Genomic DNA, 26,898 nt, shown 5'->3' on the forward strand with positions numbered 1-26,898 from the left:
GTATTTATTTTAATGAGATACCTTACATAAAAAGTGAATTATATATTTTGTTTTCCCGGTTATAAATCATTTTAGCCCCCTTGAAATAAATTAGTTTAAAGTAATATTTATTATGTTAAACGTGTGTTCAAAATCTATATTGATTTTTTATCATGTAATAAATTATTATAAAAGATTATTATCAGAATGTAATAATGTGATTGATTTTGTAGCTAAGAGTTAAACACGAGTACATCTCATATCATCTTAATTTTATTATCTCTTCCTAATCGGAATGAAATAGTTATAGTATAAAATAAAAATAATAATTATGAAAATTACAGTAATAAACCTATTATATTATCTAGTAGGCCATAATATCTTACGTAAATGAATTGATAACATCAATTTCACAATTTATTCTGTTTTGAATCACTCTTTTAGTTTATTGAACTGCTAATAAACAGATTAATAACTTTTAAATTAATTAAAGAAAGAAATTTTAAAATATTTATACGCATTTTTCTATTATCACTTCGTCTGTAATAAATAATCCTTCCGTGATTAAATGTAGATAGCTTCGATAAATCAAATTCTGGACTTAAAAATTCAGTCATTATTAAAAATATTTAGGCTCATATAATAAGTTTTACAAATGTTTTCGTAATTTAAAGTCTGAGTCCACATGTCACACTGTTGAAACTTTCAGTAAGGATAAAAATCAGAATGCATAAATAAATTATTTTATTTTCATTTTTTAATGTATTTATAAATAAACTTGTATGAACAATAAAATTATGTAAGGTTAAATTAAATATTAGAAAGCTAACATTAACTTCACCCGTAGGAAATTTCTTCTTTTTTATTTCAAAGCCTCTGAGAGAAGTATCTGAAAAGCTAATAACAAAAATGCTTGTGAGTAGTTTAATTCTTAAAATGCTATGATGAAAAACAATATGCTGACCACTTCATAAAATTAGTCTATATGACACCATCTTTGTATCTAAATATTAAGTTACTGTAAACTAAAGTAAGCATTGTGATGTAAAAAATAATATATAAATAATTTTAAAGCTTCCTTTAAAGAATTTGAGAAGTTCTTATTCCTTATTGCACCCTAGAGACAGTGTAAGAATATATTACCTAGTTTATTAAAAGAAAATGGCACATTGCTTTCTCTGTTCCTTTACAGTAGTTATTTTATCCTTTCTTGTGATAATGACTTAAAGTGCCTCAGGTAAAAGAGTAATAGTCCGATTTGCTCTCGTTGAAGAAATTATATTCATTACATAACCGGTCCCTGTAGTAACCATGTAAAACGTCATTTTAGAAATAAATATTCAATACCTTCAGCGAGCTTGGGATTTTCTGGCTTCAATAATTTTTTTTTAATAAAATTGTTATAGTTAACATTATTTTCTACTAAAACTGGATACCTTAATCTACATTTCTAAACAACCAACGATAACATAAGACATTTTTTGTAACTATCCTGGTGCTTGAAAATTCTTTTGTCATCAGTTCATTTAAACACTGCTTGGCAGCTTCATTGAATTTGTTTCTGTCATCAATCGCTTACCACACAATAATTACTCCAATTTTTTGAATGAGGAAAGTCGCTCAGGTCTAAGTGAAAATTATATGGAAATAACTGAAAAGTCCTTTCGAATTTTCTTCACAAACGATGTTTCGGCTAAAGAATGTCTACACGCGTTATTGTAAAACTACATTCTATTTCATACACTCTTTCATTAATTTTATCTAGAGCATATAAAATAACCATTTGCATTTGATTTTGAATATCTAAAATCGTATCACTGCCCGAATTTCACAGTCGATAGCAAAGTTAGATAATTTTAAAATAGTGCAGTTCGCGCATCAATGACTACAGAGGAATTCTAAGAATAGCAAGTTGAAAACAGCAACAACATCAAGAAATCCACCGTCTTTAAATCCTTCAGTTGTGCCAATCTCCGCTAGAGAAATAATTTTCAAAATAGGTCTCGAATAAATTGTGCTTTAAGTATTGCGATTGATGTTTTTGTTTCTATCTTCTGAATTTTTGTAGGCCTCATTCTTGTTGATATAAACTTCGAAAATTTTTACACATCTTTGCAATGAGTGTAATATTTTAAATTGGCCATATACTCGTAACTTTTTTATCATTATGATAACTTAAATCCATATTTTTAGTTAAATTAATTTATAAAGTTTCTAAAACAGTAAAGGCTGGAATCCTAACAAATCAAATTTGCATTTACATTGTTATCTAGACGATACTGAATAAGGATGATTTAACAGATACAGATCAGTTTTTATTAAAAGATGGGTTCGCATAATATGATTATATACTCGTAAATAAGACATTATTTGCGTTGTATTTCAATTTTTTTATAATAATTAATATATTAACGTAAAATTCTGTGTGAAACTCAGAAAAAAGGTTACAGAAACCCATGAATTTTATTAATGGAATCATGTGGTGATAATTATTTAAGCCTTATACGAACTTATGGTGGTTTACATTATTTACAAATGGATATGAATCAACAATCAGGATTAGAGAAGGCCGTAAACATTGACGACTATCATATCCTAAAAGATCAAAGAAGCTATACGCTCATATCGCCGTTTAACTACTCTGTAATTACGGATGAATAAAACATTTTAATTGATTCAGCCTACAATATTCTAACCAAAAAATTGGCGAAGCACAGAATTGGAAAAATTTCGTGCCTTGATTGATGTTTTAAGTCCACTGATGTTACTTTTATCCTCCATTTTGCTATCTACTGGCCTATCAAGTATAACACCGATTGTAGCTTTGTTGCGACTAAGTGTGGGTTCTCGTCAGCGATCAGGATCACTACATCGTCAGCAAACGAACGAGGGTGACATCGACCAGAAATGGAAATTCCGTAGTAAAAATCGTGTACAGGACTGGTCCTAAGACAGAGCCCTGTGGAGCCGCTGATTTGATATCAAATAATCCAGAAGTGCCCATCGAGATAGTTCCGTAAGACTAGATAGAATGGTTGAGGAAGTTAATTACGACGAAAAATATTGAGGTAACAAATTCTTTTATACAATTAATAATTTGAAGCAAAACGTTTTGCTTCAAATTGTAGGTGGGCTTGTAGACAAGCCCACCCGGCTGGTCTAGTGGTTAACTCTAATCACCTGATTTCGAAGTCAAGAGTACAAGGGTTCAAATCCTAGTAAAGGTTTTATATGGATTTAAGATTTTATACGAACTTTTATACGGAATTGAATACTAGATCGTGGATACCGGTGTTCTTTGGTGGTTGGGTTTCAATTAATCACACATCTTAGGAAATGTCGACCTGAAACTGAACTAGACTACACTTCGTTTACATTCATACATATCATTCTCATTCATCCTCTGAAGTAATCCCTTACGGTGGTTCCAGAGGCTAAACAGAAAAAGAAAAAAGAAAGCTCTTCTTAATAATGAAGATTTTTTCATCAAAATGAAGGTATTTTTGATAACGTGCATTTAAATGTTCACTAAGATTTGGATCCTTAGCAATAGACCAAACATTGAAAAGTCAATAAAGAACAACAGTTTCTGGCGTTTTTATTTTTCAATCCATTTATTATAAAAAAATTTTTATCAATATTTTATTATATTTCTAAGATTATTTCGTTTTTTTTTGTATTTTATATCTATGTAAATTAAAAGTTTTCATATAGGAAATTAAAACTTTTGTAGTTTTCGAAGTAATGTTTTTTCCTTAAAAAAAAAAAATAGGATATTTTATTTTATGAGATTTTTTACTTTTAATTTGAACGTTTCTATTCAAAATTATCTTAAAGGAGGTTTTGTTATATAGCTTATTTTATACAGCCCCTAAAAAAATTTTACTTTGAAAGGAGAAACGACCGTTATTACAAAACAGAGTAGAAAAACTGACATAGAAATTCAGAAGATTTCAAAATGCATTAATCACATAATAACACAAATGAAAGTTAAGAGACGATATGTGTTATAAGAGAAATGTTTTTAGAATGATTTCACAAGATTTTGTCTATTCTTCACTACATAAAAGTAAGATTTTCATACGATTTTATTTTCAAACAAGCTTTCTTGGATTAAAAAAGGAACAATAACAATCTATCTCTAAGAAACATAAAACAAAAATAAACCATACTCACTTCTACTTCCATCAAACAACAGAACAGAACTGTTTTCACGTTATTCAAAATTCATGGCTTTGAGAATGAACTTTAAATTGCTTCCGTTGGCGATTTTAATATATTTTTAACAATTTAAAATATTTTTATTGGAGAAATTTCATATATACATGAATAATAATAAATTTATAAATGAACAAATCAAATTTGATAATGATATTTTATTCAAGAAAATTATACAATAATTAATAATTATTAGGTTGGCTAACTGATTCGATTTATACTGCATAACAGTTGTAAACATCTTACAGAGAAGACGTTTTTCTTTTAACGTTGACTTATTTTATGTTTGACAATCAACTCTTATGAACTTAATAATTTTAAATTTTTTTTAATTTTAATTCCCATTTATAAAAATGTATATGCACAACTATAAAATTCATAATTAATCAGTAATCCCTGATGATGGAGGAATTATCCGAAAGCGCTTGGATTGTCAATATTCACAATTGTTGGTAAGTGGATACTCTATTTTTATTTAAATTTTATTAAGAGGAAAAAATTATATGAGTTTTGAAATACATGTTTCTTAATTCGGTTGAGCATCTAATTTTCTATACAATTAAATCCTTATACGTGGTATATTAAATACTTAACGGAAACACACGTTGTGTAAGTATTTTATACTACTTAAATTACAATCGGTATTTATTTCTCACGCTAATTGACTACAACACAATATCATAAGAAAGCGTTTTGCATGTTTGGTTATGTTATACGGAGGGTAAAGGGGAAAATGCTACCGTGAGAAGTTTTAGAGCGATTTAAATTAAATTAACGAATATTGATAAGACATAAATTGAAACGAGGCTGAAGCAATTAAGAGAGAAACGACGGGACGGTCGAATAGAATCGGGTGGAAAGAGCACACTCTTGTTCCTTCTTAATGACTGTTTTTGTATTCTAGTACCAGTTGGCAATTTAACGCGAATTAACATATCCACAAATAAAAATTAGTTCTGATTCGGGCAAATGTTAAGTAGATTCCTTGTATACAGTGTACTAGTTTCAATTCGCTACACAATTTTTACGTATGCACGCGAACATATTAAAATAAATGTGTGTCCATGTGTATGTTTGTGTATTTAACCTGTACGTGCTTGCTCGTACATAAACCAATAAACACGGTTTACTATTTATATAATTTTTATTGCAGTTGGTTGTAATACAAATTCACAAGAAGTAAAAGAAATAGGCTACCAGAAAGCATATAATTTATATAGTATTCCAATACTAAAAACCTCTTTCAAACGGCATATAAAAAGTAAAGATTTAATAGCATTAAAGAAAATATTAAGCGTAGTGAAAAGTATACAAATCGGGTTCCTTAACGGCCAGTTTTTACAACCTTGGACTTCCTCTTCTTTTATTTTTATATACTGATCAATACTTTTTCTAAAAACTAAGAACGGCTGAGTCGAACAATTTTTGAATACAATACACACAATAGGGGAATATTTCATGTCATTAGAAATACTGTAAACTTTTAGAAAAATATTTCTTACAATTCATCAGTATGATTTAATAATAAAGTTAACAAAATCAATTAAGACTTAACGCTCTGAAAAAAAAATTAACGTTATATTTATTACAATAAATAAATAGATATTGAAATTATAACTTAGTCAATGGGAAAGAAGCAAGGCGATTAAAGCGGGTACATAAATCGGGGACCTAGGTACCTAATAGTGATACTCAGGACGAAGCCTCTGTTCATAAGCTGTGCATCATCAAAGTTTATGATCATTTATGTTTCCGATGTTATTTGTTCCTATGTTCCTATGTTACTAATATTCTTTATATGTTGCGATTTTATTAGTAGTACTGGACATTATTATGATTTCTACTTCATTACTGGCTAGAATATATCAATGCTTATGCTACCTTTGATTTACTATTGATGTCCAGGTTATATTTAATTATTTATTTTGTTTATTTAAACCCGATTGAATAGATGCAGTATTATACAGTACGATAATTTAATAAACATGAAAAAAGCTAAACGTATAGATTCAACAGATAATTTCTAATTACACACATCAAGGCTGCTCTCAAAAGTAAATTTGTGAAAACAGAACAAGAGTAATGAAAAACAAACAAAGAATCTTTTCAAAATTATAATTTACATGTAAAACAATATTATATACTTAAATATCAATGAAAGTAGAAATGAAATAATTTATAAGAAACTAAAACATACTATAAATCAAGTACAAACACTGTATAACTTATCATATATAACACATTCCGTACACCACATAATAAATAATAAAATAAAATAACTTTTATAAAAAAAAGAAACACTTTTAAATCTCCGGAACCATCATTAGTTATAGCTTCAGAGGATGATATTAAATGGCAATTTTGTAGCGTGTAAAAATGCCATGTATTTCTGGGATTCGAACCCGAGAACTCGGATGAAAGGCCGAGATGCTACCACTTGCATCACGGAGGCCGGCTCTTAGGAAAAAAAAAACACTTGAATAAAAAACAAAAATACCCAAATTAAATTAATTAATATACACTATTAAAATCATAGTCATCATTTACAGAAAAATCCTTAAAATATTTCTTTAAGGAGTGAATAGAAATATAATCACCCAAATCAATATCGAGCATTAACAATAATCAACCGGATGTATTATGTATAAACCTCTCCTAAAGAGAACTCTATTAGCAAAACGAATACAAGTACTACTCATCAAAGAATGTATAGTAATAGAGGAATGATTATAACAGGAGTTAAATAAATTTTGACTTTTATAAAAAATATACTATTTTTAACATATAGATTTTTAAGATTATCGACTTAAAACAAACAAAGAATAAAGCAAATTACTAGGAAAAATATGTCCGGTTTAACCAGGCAATATTTTACTTAGGTGTTTCAAGTGAATGTATAACTTGATTATTTTCATGAAATTTACTTATGATTTCTAATCTACGAAACCATTCGTAAATATAATTTGAGATACAAAAAGTTGCTTATTTTAATTTTAATGATTCTGAACAGAGATGGGTACGGTTATTCTTTTTTAATATTTGTGTTTTATTATCTAATTACTCTGTTTTATTGCTAAATGTAACATTACGAAAATTCATTTATCTATTTTAATTTTAGATGTAATGTGAAAACTTTAATAAACAGATAATAATTAATTCTCAACAATATCTTTCCTTGATAAATTATTATCAATAATTTTGTATGATTTAATCCTACAAATTATGTAAACTAAATAGAAAAAATAACATTATGAAAAAATCAAAAGATACTTATGATCAAAACTTTTCAAAAAAGTGAAGTGATACTTATGATCAAGATACTTTTAGATCAAAAGTTACTTATGATTTTGAATTAGAATTAATTTTTTTTACAAATATTTTCATATTATTCAGGCGGTGTATTTTTTTTTACAAATTTTTCATTCAGTTTTGAATACACAGAATTCTGCCGTGTATTTTTTAAGTAGATTATAACCGAACACACCGTTTTTAAGTCAGCTGATTTCGAAGTTAAGTTCTGGGGTCCAAATCCTAATAAAGGTTTTATTCGTATAATACTATAATAATATATAATATAATAATACTTATAAATATATAATATAATTTTTATTCGGATTTGAATGCAAGATCGTGGATACCGGTGTTCTTTGGTGGTTGGGATTCAATTAACCACACGTCTCAGGAGCAGTCGACCTGAGTTTGCTCAAGACTACAAATTTACCGGTACAGTTACGTTACACTGATAGATCGCTAATGACTTTAATTGTTGATGTGACAATAAATAAAAATAATTTTAAAAAAAGAAGATATTTATATTTATCCTTTTTTTTAATATATTATAAACATATTTTGTAAAAAATAAAAGAGAATAAATAATAAATAATTGTGAAATATTTTTTTTTATTTTTATTTATTAATATCATTATTATATATTTAAATTGTTTATTTATTAATATTAAGCATAATTTGTTCAATAATGTTTTTCCTGAATAATCTCAAGTGCTGTAGGCTACCTCTTGTCTAATTCATTGCGTAGAGACAAATAACATGTGTAAAACTAGATTATTTATTTTTTTTAATATTTTTAACTTTCAGGATTGAGAAGAAAACATCTTATTATTTCAGAAGACGACTTTTACACTGTCTTAATAGTATTTAAACGAATACTAGTGAAAGGCGGAGTCATCTGATATAGCCTCGTCCAATATGTTGTAGCCTCGCACCTATGCTACCGTTCAGTCAGAAATGATAAATATTACTAATGATAATTATCCGTTAATCAGTTTTGATGTATCTATTTGGCTATATATTTCCCTAATCTGGTCAAAACTCTTTATTTAACCGCATCAAGTATCTTAAATTAATCTTTTTTTTTTTAATTATATCTTTAATTTTCACGAAGTTTTTCATTTCTTTATACATCAGCTACCGCTTTACTGTTAGTATTTTTTTTTAAACTTTTAACTTCAAGAATGAATCATATACATCACAGTATTCCGTATAGAAAAAACATACAACACACAAAATTACAGAAACTAAATATTAAATGGGAAAAAAATTACAATTTAGTAACAGTACGAATGATTAAGAAAGCAGTCGCTAATAATGACTTCACTCTTAGTAAAGTTTAACGTATATTTTATTGTATCACTAAAATAAATGATAATTACACTTGTCACCCAAATAATCATAATAAGTTATACATTTGGTGAATCTATTAATCATCCTAACCTCTATGAGGTTAATTTCGCTAATATATGAGATTTCCAGAAATTATAATTAACCAAAAAATTAATCCGTTCAGTTTTTTCAAAATTAATAAAATATAGATTGGGTACATCTTTCACTAAATCTTAAAAACCGGGGTATAGCCATTAGAGGTTTTTGAATGTGATTTGAATTTAATGCAGAATCAGTTGTTTTTAATATCTTTTTTTTTTATTGTTGCATCAACAATTAAAGTCATTAGCGCTGAAGTGTAACCTGTAAATGTACCAGTAAAAGAGCAGTCTTGAAAATACTCAGGCCGACCATTCCTGAGGCGTGTGATTATTTGAACCCCAACCATCAAAAACATCATATTCAAGACCTAATACCGAAATCCAAATAAAAGCAAGTATTTTTACTGGAATTTGAACCAAAGGATTTAATTTCTTGACTTCTAAATCAGTTAATTTAGGATAAGAATCAATTTATAATTTATTAAGTAGAATTATAAAAATGAATTACATTGCGAAACTTAAAAATAACTTATAATTGCTTAGTTTTACACATTTAAATGTGTAGTTATTATATTAATTTAAATTAATGCACTTTATTAAGCTCAAAAAAAAATTAATTTATTAATTTTCTTTTATTTTTATAAATTATCAATCACCAGATTAGATATTAATATTATTTCTATTTTACCTTGGTTCACATAATTCTTTTTACTTCCTTGTACAAAGTAAATGAAGTATTGTGATCGCAAAAATTCTTGGTTTTCAGATTTCAAGGGAAATATCCATTGTGATCATCCCTGAATCCATTTTAACTAGTTCCGGCAACATTTGTACGTACGCATGTATCTCGCACAACTCAAAAACAATTAGCCGTAGGAAGTTGAAATTTTAGATTTAGGACAGATGTAACATCTAGTTGACACCTTTTTGATTGCAATTGACTGAACCAAAAGTGTCCAAAAACCTCCAAAATCAAAAAAATTCGGATTTTGGATTTTTTCTTAACTGCAATAATAAGCCTTCATTAAAAGCTTTTCAACAATATATCATAAGTGGTACTTATTTTCATTGATTCCAGAGTTATAGCCAAATAAAATTTTAATAGTGAAATATTTGGATCTTAGAAAGGGAAGGTACATCGGTTCAATTCAGACTTCATCTCCTTTTTCTTTTTTTAACTTTTTTTTTAATTTAAATATATTGATTCATTAATAATTATTAACCTCTGTAAAAAAAATTTACGATAAATAATAATTTAATAATAAATAAAAAAATATGAAAAAAAATCAGAAATTATAATGAAATAAAATTTTATGTTCTTTTCATTTTGGAAAAATGTGTAGAGTAATCTAACAGGTGAACAAGAAAGTCATGTGGTGCTCACATCAGATTTTTTAATAAAAATGATCTGAGAAAAATTTGATAACATTTAGTTTTTAATTTGTTCATTTACTGTTAAGTTTTATATTAAGGTTTCAGTTGTGCGTGTGACTAGGATTTTTAAATTGATCTTTTTAAGACGTACGAAATATAATTCTTAATTTCAGTTAAAATTTATATACCTTTGACCAAAAATAGTGAAGCGGGGAAACGGGACCGATGTACGGTATTACTGGAAAACGTATTATTTACTAGAAAATTAAGATATTATTTAAAAGAACTTGTTTAAAATATGTTAAGATATTGAGCTGAGTGGATGGCATGAATTAGAAAATGAAAATATCTAAAAGACCTACTGAATGTCTAAATATTTACATGTTATTCAATTTTAATTTTGTCTATGCTACCAGAGTACACCGAAATGGTTAAGAGGTAATTCTCAGAAACTTATTCACTTATGATTTATTTCTGTTTAAAAAATAAGTTAACTGAAAAATAGTTTAAAATTGTTTAAAATAAATTAACTGAAACAGAATGTACATTTTAATAAATTAATTTAAAGAAATTAGGACAATTTAATTAAAGTTATCAAAATTTAGAATATAGAAGAATTAGGCACCTACCACATAATCTACCTTGTTCAATAATTAATACTCTTTTCGTTACAAAATCTTGACTTGAATGCAGCGATTTACAATAACCATCTTTAGAATTTTTTTTTTAACAGTATTAACAGAAGCTATAATTTATATCTATTTAAAAATCAATTGCTGTCAAAATACGAATAATTGCAGGAAAATTAATTTTTTCTACCTCTTCCTACAATAGTAAATTGGCTAAAATGAAAATTTGCTATCTAAAATGAAATAAATTTTACATATGTTTTTTATTAAAAATAAAAAAACAAATTGCGATAAATTTATTAAAGGGAATAAAATAAATGTGAATAATGTATAGAAAGTGAATAACGTTAATAGAATAATAATAAAACTAATTATTTAAAAATACTGATATGTACACCACATAACTTCCTTGTACGCCTATTAAATTACATAAGTTTTTTTTTAATAAAAAGTACATAAAATTTTATTCCATTAATAACTTCTGATATTTTTTCATTTTTTTTATTGTTACGATTGAATTATTATTTTTTTTTACAATCAGAGGTTAATAAATATGAATAAATAAATATATTTAAATTAAAAAAAGATGAAGTCGGATTTGAACCGACATGCCATCATCCCCTTGTAAGATCAAAATATTTCATTAAATAATCTTTTATCTAGCTATTACTCTGGAACCAATGAAAATAACTACCATTTATGATATATCGCTGAAAATTTCTCAATGTGGGCTTATTACTGCAGATAACAAAAAGTCCAAAATTCAATTTTTTTGGATTTTGGGCTTTTTTGAATACTTTTGGTCCAGTCGATTACATTGAAAATGGAAGGTGCACAAATAGATGTTACAACAGTCCTAAATCCATACTTTCTACATCCTACGGCTAATCGTTTGTGAGTTATGCGAGATACATACGAACGTACAGACGTCACGCCGAAACTAGTTAAAATGGATTCCGGGATGGTTAAAATGGATATTTCTGTTAAAATCTGAAAACCGAAATTTTTCGCAATCAAAGTACTTCCTTTACTTCGTACAAGGAAGTAAAAATTAAATTACTGAATTTTTTATAGATAATGAATTAACTATTTTTTTTTTCTTCTTATTAGCCCATTAATGTTATTAATCTTATAACTGTGAGATACAGTAAATAAGAAACAATTACTGGTTTATAATGAAACTTTCATATTTCACCAAATAATTGCATATTTTATGTGAATAACACCCACGATTTCTATAGATACAATAAGTAAGCGTATTTTGCGCAATAATTTTTTTATTCTTTTATATAATTACCATATGTAGGTGATAAATAAAATTAGAAAATCTAATATAAAATGTAAATGTTTTAGAATGTATTTATTTGATCTATAATTAAATTACCAGCATAAAATTTCTAATAATTAATCGTAAGATGAAATTTTAGATTTTAAAAATATAAAGATTTTAAAGATATAACTTCTCTAAAATCTCAACAGCAAAAATTCCAAACCGGCTAAATGTTTACATGTAGTATAGCGTTACGACTCTTATGTAGATTAATACAAAAAAACGTTTGCGTAGACAGAGGTAGAATAATATTTTAATTTGCGCTATCACACCTAAAATAAGATAAAAATATGAAAAAAATTTGATGTGGATACCATATGACTTCCTTGTACGCCTATTAAATTGCATGTACACATTTTTTTTTAAAAATGAAAAATACATAAAATGTTATTACATTAATAACTTCTGATATTTTTTTCATAATTGTTTTTTATTGTTATTATTGAATTATATTATTTATCGTAAAGTTTTTTTTACAATCATAGGTTAATAATTATTAATAAATCAATATATTTAAATTAAAAAAAAAGAGTTAAAAAGAAAAAGTGAGATGAAGTCTGATTCGAACTGATGTGCCTTCCCCTTGTATGATCCAAATATTTCATTAATTAAAGTTTTATTTGGCTATAACTTTGGAACAAATGAAAATAAGTTCCACTTACGATATATCGTTGATAAGCTCTCAATGAGGGTTTATTACTGCAGTTAACAAAAAGTCCAAAAGCCAAATGTTTTGGATTATGGGCTTTTTTAGACACTTTGGTCCAGTCGATTGCAATCAAAAGGGATGGTGCACAACTAGGTATTACAACAGTCCTAAACCCAAAATTTCAATATCCTACGGCTAATCGTTTCTGAGTTATGCGAGATATCTACGTACCTATAGACGTCACGCCGAAACTAGTCAAAATGTATTCAGGTATGATCAAAATGGATATTTCTGTTTAAATCTGAAAACCGAAATTTTTTGCGATCACAATACATCCTTTACTTCGTACAAGGAAGTAGAAAAATCCATATTTGAACGAAAAAGAATCTACTTCATAAAAATGTAAATTATATCATTCAATAATTTACAAGCTATAAATGGTTTAATAATGGTTAGTATTATAGATTCTAAATTCTGGTGTTCGATTCCTGTGAAAGATTAATTTTTTTATTTACAATTTTCAACTTTACATCCTTGAAATGCATGTGTAATGCATTAAAATAGCATGTAATAAATGCATTCGAGGTATAAAGTAACAAATAATCGAATTTTTACTGTAAACAAAGATGTAAAACGAATCAAAAACTTTGAAGAAATGGCAAAGTGACCAACTTGAGGAAATAGGAGGTACTGAATAACCGATATGGGGTCGAATAAAGTCATTGATTAAATCACTGGAAAACTTGTTTGCATCGGTTAATTTACATACCAAATGTACAAAATGCTATATAAATTCAAAAGCGGGATGAGCTGAGTTAGAGTTTTGTTTTTACCCGTACTTAAAAACTTCATGAGAATAAACATTTAAGTGAATTTAAATTAAAAAAAGTAAATGAATATGTAACAGAAGAAAAATGATAAAAATGTATAATTTAGTTAATAACTGTAAGTTTATAACTTTCTTGATTTTTCATCTTTGTTATGAAACGTTTGCTCTCTACAATAGTCCTTTTTAAATATCATGTGATACTGTTTTAAATGTTAAGTATTGTTTTTTAAATATACACTTTTGTATATTTAAAAAATTCAAGATTCTTACTTAGATCAATGAAAGTGACAAGTAATATTTTAATTATGTACATAATTATATGTTACAAAATGAAGATATCAGTTTTATCAGGGATTTTTGCACTTGAATAAAATTAAAATAAAAGAACTGGAATGAAAATACCCTTACCTGAACAGTACGCTGAAGCTACGTATAGTATAATATTAATGACTATATCACTTCTAAAAAATATTAAAGATATTTTCTTAAAATATATTAATTTAATATTTGGTTCTGCTCAAGCAAACGACAAAACACTTCGAAACGTTTACAGAAGCGCACAAATACTATAATAGGGATAGCGATGTACTGCCCTAACCCATGCATTTGGGGAATAAAGGGAAAGGAAGAAGTTTATAACTACTTGATAAACTGTACAACAAAAATTAGGCAACTATTAATTAAGGTATATGCATAATAATTCATTTCAGTCGCTTCCCTAGCTAATTTACTCAATTTAGTAGGAGCCACCAAGTTAGTTCTAGCTAAACATTATTTATACAAAAGCTCTCCGCCAAGTCAATAATGAGTCATTGTATTCCTACTAACTACTCAGACCTTGTAATAAACTATTGTTCTTGAAAAAAATCGAAAACTTTTGAGATCTTCTAGGAAATTTTTTGCTTAAAAACCTTAGTGCTCAGATACAGTTGAATCAAATTAAATTGAAGTATAAGCACTCCTATTTTGCCTTATATATATTTCTTTGATATAAGCCTAATTGTAAAATAATACCATTTGATTTTGGTGTTTTTTATCGTAAAACTTTTTTCCATTTTAAAATTTTTCTGTGAAACAATAAATTAATTAAATGCGGTAAATGTAGAATTATTATACAGAGTGTTTATAAAATGGCGGGCTGAATATACTTTTTCGAATTCTACTTTAAAACTAAACAAAAAATATCCTTAGAAAAAATGGAAATTTCTCCTTTATTCTCCCCCTGTTCGCTATTTTATTATTCTTATATAAAAATTTGTATCTCAAGTTCGGATAAAGGAATCACATTAATATTTGATAAGCGTCTTGGTAATAAAGTTTTAAAATTTAAAAAAATCAGGTCTTACATACCTTCACAAATTACAAAATGGCGGCCATGTTTATTTTTCAGTCCGTTATATGTCCATAGATATTTTTATCAAAATGTCTATTAATTGCTAAAATATTAAGCCTTTTATTTTTAACAAAATGATATTCTATTTTTTTAAATCGTATGGCAGAAATTTGATATTGTAATTTTCTGTCTGTTTTCATGTTCCACTTATGTTCAATTCGATTAAATATTAATTGTTTATATGTATTATTAATTCTATTACTGTAAATTAGTATCAATTTAATAATACGTTTTTCACAATAATAAACCTAATAATTAAAAAATAAAACAACTACCTGTGATAATCGTACGTTAATTGTTGTACAGCTTTAGATGTACTATCTTTTTTTAAATAAACAGTTTTTATTAAACAATTAAACGTATATAGAATTTTATTTCATTTACAGCTCTGATATTTTTTTTCATGTTTTTTTTAATTATTATTGAATTATTATTTATGGTAATTTTTTTTACAATCAGAGGTTAATAATTATTAATAAATCAATACATTTAAATTTTTAAAAAATGTTAAGAAAAAATGGAGATGAAGTCTGATTCGAACCGATGTGCCTTCCCCTTGTATGATCCAAATATTTCATTAATTAAAGTTTTATTTGCCTATAACTTTGGAACTAATGAAAATAAGTACCACTTACGATATATCGTTGATAAGATCTCAATGAGAGTTTATTACTGCAGTTAAGAAAAAGTCCAAAAGCCAAATTTTTTGGATATGGGCTTTTTTGGACACTTTTGGTCAAGTCGATTGCAATAAAAAGGAGAGGTACACAACCAAATGTTTCAACAGTCTTAAACCCAAAATTTCAACATCATACGGCTGCTAATCACTTTTTAGTTATGAGAAATATATACACGTCACGCCAAAACTAGTGAAAATGGATTCAGGGATGGTCAAAATGGATATTTTTGTTGAAATCTAAAAACCGAAATTTTTTGCTATCACAATACTTCCTTTACTTCGTACAAGGGAGGAAAATGGTAAAATATGACTGAGATGGAAAACATTCAAAATCTATTAACGCTAGATAAAATATAAATATAATAAAAATAATCTATGAAATATTTGTGTATTTAATAAAGGGATTAATATTGATTCTACAAAAATATTTTGCGTATATTTACTTATTTATAGAGGTTGATATTATCATAGATTGGAGGGAGGTAAAACTCGGCTGGTCTTAAAATAATTTTTATCAGTATTAATAAAATGTAAATGTATAGATTTTTCAACTTCTGGACTAAATTCTGTTAAATATATTTCAAGTTCGTAAAGTTTTCATAGCTTTACTGAACTTATCATTATCACCTAAAATTTATCATCTAAATTTCTGTTTAGCTTGCATAACTTTACGGAGCTTAAGCCTGCATAGCAAAGCTTCTACTAAGCTTTTAATCTTTGATTTAAAGTTCCATAAAGCAGTGTAGACAAGGAGTAGGGTGTATAGAAAGCGACAAAACGCAGAAGTATTTTTGACATTGATATTTGAAAAAGAAAATTATACATTAATTCTGAGATAATAATCAAACTGCAAGTAGTCACTAAATACTAAAATTCGTCGTAAGGCACAATTTTACTTCTGCGGAACTTTAGTTTAACCGCAGGAACAACTCATACGATTCCGTCTTACTGTTTGGTTGATTATTTGGTATTGTAATAATATGTAGCAATCAACTGACTTGAAGAAGCCTAACTTCATTAAATTGTATTTGTGAGAATGTAACAATTCTGGTTGGATGAAATTAGATTTTAAATAACCTAGCCTTTACAATCTAAAACGCCGGTGTACTACAACCCGAGTTCTGGGTCTTATTGTTTGTCTTGGTAACTAATAAAGTAATGGTTAATGGATGGAGATCTAAACTGGTAAAAAAGTTGAGTAAAGCAATACCTAATAGTTGCTGGATTCTTTAGTAATTTTGGCATTCAAAAATCTTGATAAAATTACTCTTATCTTATCTCAAAAATACATTGTAATGGATGATTATATTTCTTCAAGGAGAATAATCGAGAATGTAATTAAACATTGAAATATAGAGATTAGAACAATTCAAAAACTTCGTAAAAATTTATACAAAATAATTTTTTTTTAGATTACACTTAAAAATGTCTTCCACCCCAGTATTTATAGAAAATTTACAAAAAAAAAAAAACAGTCGTAGAGCTAATGAAGTTGTAGTACAATTTATTTTTTTTTTTTAATATTTAACAATATTACTGTATAATGAGAATCTAATTATATTATTTTTAAAGATTATAATAAAAAAAAAAATATTTAAAAATAGTAATAAAAACATAAATGACGAAATAAAGAAAATTGAGTGGCTTTTTCAGAAATAATAGCTTATTACAACAAAAACATTTAGTATTGATACATAAAATTCCTTTTTTAATTTTATCTTTTATTAGTAATAATAATAATAATAATATGTATAACTTCGATAGTATTTAGATATCTAAGGTGATAATCTGAAAGTTATATTTTATGTAAATTAATTCTTTATAACATTTAAGTGTATATTAGGTGTAATCAATTGTGAGCGTTAATTCTTTAAATTAATTTATTATAATTATTTTAAAATAGAATTAAAAAACCAAAAAACATTCTGCTTAGCTATGCATGTTTTGTTAGTAATAATGTCAGGTTTTAGAAAGAAAAATACCATTTAAACCGGTTTAAACTCCGATCACATTTTCAATAAATAAATGACATAATTTAAGATTATAAATATGCTATTATAAAATAGGCTTATAAATAAATTGCATTTGTGTGTGTGTTTCAAGTCTTTCTGCTTGTGCGCGCGTGCGTATATATACTTATATGGGATGGGTAATCGGTGGTGCGTTTAATTTAAATGAAGTGTTTCTTCTTGTTTTTAAGCAACCACTTATTTTATTTCATACCATTTCTTTTAATCTGATTGTCTCTTTCATCACTCTTCGGTTCTTAACTCTTATAGCATTTTTTCTTTCGCTTATTAACCCATCACTCGCACTATAATGTTCACCGATAGTTGCTTTAATTACTTTAGTTTTATTATTTTATTTCTAGTTTTTCTTCTTTTTATCTTCACCACAACTCCCCGGCCCCTCCTACTTCTGTTTATCCTTCTTTATTTTCCTTTGCTCCAGAAATACCTCTACTGCTGTATTCATTTCGTAGTCTTTCATTATCAAAATCACTAAACATCTGGAATTGCAACTTTGATGTATTTTAGTGGTTCTTCTTCTATTGCAATTTCTAAAAGATCTGAAAAGCGGTTAATGAAATTTCTGTAACGCAGGAATTGAAACGCTGTATATGGAGTCAATAGAGTCATAAAGACGGATTTTTATTTCTCTTATTTTAATAATTATTCTTAGTTATAAACGCTGCAATAGCGTGAAAAAACAATGAAAATTTATAAATAAATTTATAAATTAGAATTTATTTTTCATAAATTTATAAATTTATGAAAATTTATAAAAAACAATAATTAACAAAATACCATCAATATATAGAAATTATTATCATTATTCTATTCACAAATTACTTTAAACTAACAGCGTCTCTCAAAAGATTTACTTAACTTAAGTAAATACATTCCAAGTTACATTCCTTAAGTTAAGTAATAACATTCCAACGCTCAGAAAGTGGCCTTTTATATCAAACAGTAGTTTTGATAGAAACTATAAATATAGAACTATAAACTATAGAAATAAATAAAGAACTATAAATTGTTTCTGTATTTACTGATTAATATTTTTGAATAAATTTTATGAATACAGATTACATGTAAACTGACTTAAAAATAACAAATAAAATTCTTAGTAAGAATAAAAGGAATGTTTTCATGTTTTTCCAAAGTAAAGTAAAGTAAAAAGTTAAATACATTATTAAAATTAAGAAAAACTTACACAAGATTACGAAAATAGTAAAAATGAGAAAAAAGTAATTTTCTACTTTTTGTTTTAAAGGATAATTTTACCAAATTCAACAACTCTTAATCAAGTAGCGCACGTGTAGATCAATAAAAGGTCTTATAAAGCACGAGTCAGAATTTTTGTGCTACAAACGACAACTTTACAACGACTGCTTTACAAACGACAACATTTAAATTAAGTAGTAAAATTTGTTTTGAAAGTATCCTACCCGGATTTTTAGAAATTCTCGTAAAGAAGTATGAGATAAGCCTTTTAGACATCACTAATATTTACAATTAAAAAATAATTGGTTCCTCTAAGAAATATATTTAGTTCTACAGATTCGAACGTAGTTTAAGAATTGGCAAAAGTCTGCATTTCAAGCAGAGGTTTCTGAGTGAAACTTTCGATTAGATTTTCATTCTGCATTTTTCATTCACTAAAAATTCATCCGTCTTACCAAATTTAAATATAACTGGGCAATGCATAGGATTACTTGATCGAATAAAAAAATAAATACCAAATTTAAAATATGTACATTTAAAAATAGAACTTGAAATTAACTATGGTTTAATTTGAGCGAAGTTTTTTATTTTATCTACATTAGAAAGCTAAACTAAATTAATTTCTTCTTCTAATTTTTCTTAAAACACTTCAGTTGAGTAATATAATGAAATACCGTATATTATTAACATTTAAATGCATTTTAGGTTTACTGATAATAAATTTGTGAATAAATAAAACTATGGAGCTGCTAACGGATGAAAATAACTAAGGATGTAAAATGAATTAACAAAAGAAAAGGCCAACCTGTAAAAAAGCTTTTAATCTCAACTGGCTAGATATTTTTTCGAAGTATTGGACAACATCGAGAAGTGCTCTCCTTTTAAAGTATTCGAGCTCTCAACTCGCTTAATCTTTTCTTAGAGATTTTTAAATAACATTTTTATCGAACAAAGCAAATAGTTAAAATATTTTTTCGTAAAAAATATGTTGGAAAAAAAACAAATCTAAATAGATTTTATCGTTTATTTTTTGTATGAAATCTCACAATTATACAGACAATGTCTTTTTCGTTTATTCCCGATAACCACGAAAATTACTGAAGCGCTCATTAAAGAATTTTAAATATAGGTTTCTTACGACCCTGTAATGTTTAATATAGTGTAAACCTCATCAATCTCGCTAGTACATAAATCATAAATAAAAAATAAATGAATAACCTAAAGCTTCTTTTACTAAATTTAATGTCGCTCTTATTAATAGATATTATCTATTAATATTGTAAGTATTAATGCAAACTCGTATATAAATATCAACTTCTTTGAATAGTTATGTGATTTACTAAATTTAATATCTTTGTATATAAGATAAAATATCAGTCTCTATTATTACCATAATATACCTAAAAACAAATTAATCTCATAGTAAAATTAAAGGAATAACTAACGGACATATTTAACAAACTTTTGATTTTTGAAAGTTCTGAATTCCGATATCAGTATCGACTTCTGCAGAAAGTTATTAAGTGTTTTACTAAATTTAATGTCACCGACTAATTTAGCGATACTCATGAGAACTTATCTATGCAAACAAAGTAGAACTCTGAAGATTTTTATATAATGGACTAAGAAATTCCATCAGAGTAATTCATACATATAAGTGGCATAATTCGACTTTCAGATTGGTATTACTATTTTCACAAGACCTGGATCGGCCAGGTCACATATAGAAATAAGAATGTCTAGAGTTACCATAATTAATGATCGTAGACAACGTGAGTATACGCTATAATATTCTCAAAGACTGGAAGAGCAACGTAAATGCTTGGCTCAAAGTCGAGTCAAGCTTCTCAAAATATGTTACGTCTCAAATCAGTGTTTGATTAGCACTCTGAAATTAACCGTTAAAATTTGAAAAATATTCTTATAGATAACGTGATTAAAATATGTCACCACTCCAATGCCAAAAAATGGAATGTGAAACTCCTGTAATTTGCTGTACCGGGAGCAAAGTAATTTTTGAACAACCTCAATATCCTCCTGATTTTATTAAAAATGTTGTTTTTAGAAACACATCATTTATCTAGACATTTTATTCTATCCGGTAAGTTGTGAATAGCGATAACAGAGAGCAATAGCCAACACATAATTACTAAAAAACTTTTTTAAATCTTTAAAATTCTATACGCATATAGCGAGGGCGAAGCCGTAACAGGCGATACTGTATTACATAAATAATACTTATAGTTCAACAGTAATACAAAATAGTTCCACTGATTTCTTTGAAATGGGATTCGAATGATTGTATACAAATAAATAACAACTTCAAGTAGTGTAAAAATAATGTAGAGTAAATTAATTTGTTTTTAAATATGCTTACAAGACGTAAACATTTGTAATTAAACTGTTAAACTAAGTAATTACTACACAAAAAATAATATCAATTATCCAAGTAAGAGTTCTCTATGTTTTCCGTAACATTCCAAATAGCCGAAGAAATGATAAATTCAAGAAAACATTAACACTATTTAAATTATGCTCAAAAGCTAAATAATAATTTAAAAACAAGAATTTAATAATTATCAACATGAAATTCAAATTACGCTCTAAAGTTGACGCAACATAGTGTTGCCCGGTTGTAGCATATTATCAGTACAATTAAATAATAATGTTAAATTAGAACTAATTAAAATTGTTTAAAAAGATTTTTTCATTAATTTATTGATTTTTAATATTGGGAAAAATTAAAATTAATAGAAATTATTATCAGCACAAAAAACTGCAATTAAATACTTATCTCTTTGTATTTCTTTTGTTTACATATACCGTAGCTTATATGTTTTAATGTAATTTCGTTCACAAATCCTCTGAATTTTCTTTTAAATTTAAAATAGCTTGTTTCTTTTTTATGCATACGTTGGCATTTTATGTTTGAACAACTTAAAACCTTAATAAAAGAATGAATTTTGACAACTAGAATTCCCACCCTAATTTATATTTAAGTCTTCACAATTTCTTCAGCTAAACGTTTTTATTTTAACATATGTCAACTTTTCTGCATTCTCAGCATTCTTAGTGTGACAATTTGGTACTACTCAGTTTATTACTTTGAAGATAAAAAAATAAAGCTAACGTTGTTATCTTTTAAGAAACATTTAACCAATACCATGTTTGTATCATGAGATTTATATTTTATACATTTACTTTAAAAATTATTTTCGCAGATTTTATTTTTTTAATTTTATTAATTCTGTTCAACTTATGCTCATTATAAAAAGAATCATAAATTTAATGCATAAACCTTCTATTATTAATTAAACAAATCGCTCTTAACATTGCTATGCAAGTCGTCAATTTACCTGTTGATTGCACTAATAAAATAATATATTTGAATGATTTTTTTTTGTTTCCTCCAGTAACTACAAAATAGTTCCACTGATTTCTTTGAAATGAGATTCGAATGATTCTATACAAATAAATAACAACTTCAAGTAGTGTAAAAATAATGTAGAGTAAATTAATTTGTTTTCAAACTGAAAAACCAAGAATGTTTATAATTAATTACGTAAGTTATGAAAATTGAAAAGATGATTTCAAAGATGTTGAGTTAATCAAAGAAAAAAATGATTTTAAATCGTATGGCCTACAGTTACATAGAAAGAAAGGTGCTTCTAATTGTTTTCATGTTACTCAATTTATGCTACTTATCGGATATTTCGCAATATTTCACCATGAAGCAATCGAAGTTCAGTTTTCTTTTCCACTTGGAAGTCATTTTACTAACAAAAAAAAAAAATTGTAGTTAAAAGGTTTCTTTCATGGACGTTTCTTTCTTACTTCAATTTCAGGTACCATGATCGTAGACCTATTTCTCATACAATCAATACGTGTCTTGACATGTAAAAAAGACACTAAGTATGTATCTTTTACCTTAGATGTTTTGAGGCAACGAGATATAATCAAATAAAAACCTTTTCTGTAAGAAAACAAATGATTCGTAGACCGTAGAATAATTTAAGCCATATCAATTAACAGGAGACAAAAAGGCTGAAAATACTTTTAATGACAATATATACTGTATTTCCACAACGTTTACGTGAATGATCTGTGCCAATAATTGTATTTTCACTCTGTAAAGTTTAAATCGTACAAGATTTAAAACGTCGTAAAAATAAAAATCATAATCTTTACATGAAAGTATTTTCAACTAAGATTGTAAAGTTTTTGGAACGTGGTTTGATGAAATACATTTTGTGTACTGAATATAACGGTTTAGCAAATAAAGTTTATATAGAATGTAGATTATCGTTTGCTGGAATGGTAGGCCTTTTCTTTTTTTCAAGATTTCTTCAAGAGAAAAGGAACGAAATAGTTATTTAATAGCGTATTTGTTCATAATCAAATTGAACGCTTTCTTCATATAAATCTATTCCAACTATGGGTACACCCAGAAAGTATAAACGTTCTTGCATAACTTTTTTTCTAAAAATATGTAACTTCTAGCATAGATAGTATTCTTTAACTACCAAGATCCTACGATATATCGGTTAATCTCCGATGCTAAATGGGGGTAATCGGTAAAACACATATCTGTAAAATAGGATAATTCCTATTTTGAAAACAAAGAGTTAGATTATTTTTTATTATTTTATAATGAAAGTAAAAGCAAAAGTAAGTGCGCTTGCACGTACCATTCTGTTAGAAGGGTTAATAAAGCCAATCTGTTAAATATAGCAAATCTTTCATCCTGCCTAATTAGTCTTGCCTTTCATTCTCTTCTTTTAAAATATAAGCCCTTATTTGCTATTAGTTTCCCTTAACCTTCAGAGCACTCATGGTACTGATGCCACAGTAATGACTTGTGAAAATGCATTATAGAAAATAAAGTAAAGTCTGTGTATACTCGTAGTAGAAGTTCTCCGGAAAAAAAAAAACAAATAATTTGGGTAAGAAAGATTGAATTAACTGAATAATAAGGATGTTATTAAATGAGTTTATTCTGAAAAATATTTAACATTAATATGATATATTTTTATAAAAAACAAGAACACGGTTGTAATACTTCCCGCAAAATTATTTAAAATATCAACAGTAATATTAAATTTGAAACAATGGAAACAGGAGAATGTTTCTACATTTGAAACATTTTTTTCTTTATAAGAAAATTAATTTTTTTCTGAATACTAAATTAATTTTTGATACTATAAAGCAATCATTATAACTCAGTTATCCAACCAGAAATACTTTACGGATGCGAAACCATATTTTGGACCGTACCAGACAAGGTTTACCGACAAACTGGAAAAGATTGAAAGACAGATTCTACGACGATGCATCGGGAAAAACATTAAAAAAGATGGGTTTTGGAGAATTATTCCAAACGAAGAGATTTACAAAACGATCATCTCGATGACTAATAAATTTAGAAAGAAGAGAATTTCCTTTCTAGGACATATTTTCAGAATGGAAGAGACCAGACTTATCAGACGGATAATCGAACTTTTCTGGAACAAGAAAAGCAGACCGAACTAGTTATACGAAGTACAGAAAGACATGGAGGAATTAGACATAACTCGTGAAAACCTAAAGACGAAAACCGGAAAATATGAGAAATTAAAAAATAAAGAAACAAGATTCCTATCAAAACCCAAGAAAACAATAAGCCGGGTGTATTCTGAACAAGAAAGGGCAAGAAGATCTGAAACCCGTAGAAATTACTGGCAAAAAAGAAAAGCTGAAAAACAACAAATCAGCAAGAAAAGAAAGGACTTGCCAAAAAAATGAACTAAAGTGATCCATTATGGTCTTAAAAGTAAAAAAAAAAGCAATCATTATCATTTTCCCAGTTCATGTTTCCAAATGAATCTATCAATTAGGTTTATTAGGTTTTCTGTTTGAAAATCATTAAAAGGTACATAATCAGAAAAAGATTTTCTGACCAGATGTTTTTTTCTAATTTGAATGCTACTTCTTAAAGTTGAATATAAAGTTTGAATATACTTCTTAAAGTTTCGGCATTTAATTTGGTTACGCTCTGTATAATAATGTATTTTTGGTCCATTAAATAACTCTTCTTTACAAAAAAAAGCCCTTTTAAACGTACAGTTTTATTTTTCAAAAGCGGTTTAAAAACGAGATGATTATTATCGGTTAAAAAGCTCTTCTCCGCAAATTTATGGAATATAAGCATATGGAAGAATATGGCATATATATAAAATGTGGATAATTAAATAAATAGTTATTCATATTAATATTATTATTATTTTTTTTATTTTTGAATTAAGTGAAATAATGATAATAATAAAGTATTTGTAAAACGTCATATAAAAAATATTACCGTAAATTTTTTTTAAACATAAATTAATTTTATAATGGTTAGGTTGAAAAATAAACATTATACATTACATGTATTAATTAATTTTATTATTTTTTTAATGATTATTACTCTGTTTATAATTTTATAAGTTATCTTTATATTATCAGATAAGAATCTGGGATGCAACATAATAATATTGTTTCCATTTGTTAATAACATTCCAGTAAGATAATGCTCGTATAAATAATATTCTCCAACTATTTATTTAACTTATTTTTGTGTTTTCTTACTTTTATAGATTATTAATAAATTTTCTAAAAATTAAATAAATATTACAAATAGGCAAAAAATAACATTAATAAATAAATATTATATTTAATGATTAACGTAAAATAATTATACCGTATATTTAAAAATATTAACTTTCATCCGTTGAAATACCAAGGCATTTAAATATAGTTTTGTTTTTTTTTGAAAAGCTGATAAATAAATATTAAATGAATCTTATAGAAATAATCAATTTTTTAATAGAATTTTTCAGTTTTTTGATTTTTTCACAGTAATACGTTTTCCATAAGTGATTTATTAATAAAATTCATAAAGTTACGATAAAAGGGGGTAGAGTTAATTATTTCAAATCTTACTACGGAAAAACTGCAGAGTATTCAAAGTGGAATAATTGACCATATACATCTCCAAATAAGTATATTAAAGTATAGATATTTATTAACAGAAATATATTAATTTTTTTTTTCTAACATTATTTGATATCTAAATTCTGTTCGTATAATAATAAATAAATTGAGTTAAATAGTTAGTTATAAAGAGACCCATTAGTATTCTTCTCGTGCTTTATATCAATGAATTGATATAATGAATTGACAATTACATTACGAATGTAATTGTTAAAAGAGATATATATATATATGTGTAGTGTTTTAAGGTTATAGAAGTTTATAACTTCTGGGTTATAATGATATTCTAGTTTTCTTTCGTATATGGTTTTGAGGTGTTTAATTTGTTCGTGTATCATTGGATTAATTATATTTTTCTGTATTTGAAGTCGATAAACGAAGAAATTTTTCAATGACTTCCATTTATTTTCATCTAAAATATAGAATTTATCTTCTATATGTCAGAACGATACCTCAGAAGCTAAATCAGTTATGAAATGAGACAAATTGAAAGTAGATTACTTCTTTCTCAACATTTTACTTGAAAATTTAAAAAAGTACAACTTTAAGATAAGTGATGGGAAATTTCCAGTTCTTTAGTCGTCAAAGCTTTTTTTTATTTTATAACAAAAAAACTGCCTTTTCGGATTTTACTTCATGTGCTCTTTACTTCCTTGTACTAAGTGCAAGAAATTATTGTAATCGCAAAAAATATCGGTTTTCAGATTTCAATGGACATATCTATTTTGACCATCCCTGAATCCATAAACAACGTACATACGTACGATTGTATAGACATACGTATGTATTTGTACAGAAAAAAAATTGCATTCTGGACTTTTTCTTAAGTACAGTAATAAGCCCTCATTGAGAGCATTTCATC

General features: G+C 26.6%; 1 protein-coding gene across 1 annotated transcript in view; it reads right to left on the reverse strand.

The window, feature by feature from the left end:
* Positions 1–26,898, reverse strand: part of LOC142320242 (paired box protein Pax-4-like) — a 151,653-nt gene that overhangs the window by 115,166 nt on the left and 9,589 nt on the right. The gene's annotated exons all lie outside the window — the stretch shown is intronic.

The sequence above is a fragment of the Lycorma delicatula genome, chromosome 2, assembly GCF_047948215.1.
Source record: "Lycorma delicatula isolate Av1 chromosome 2, ASM4794821v1, whole genome shotgun sequence".
Lineage (NCBI taxonomy): Eukaryota > Metazoa > Arthropoda > Insecta > Hemiptera > Fulgoridae > Lycorma > Lycorma delicatula.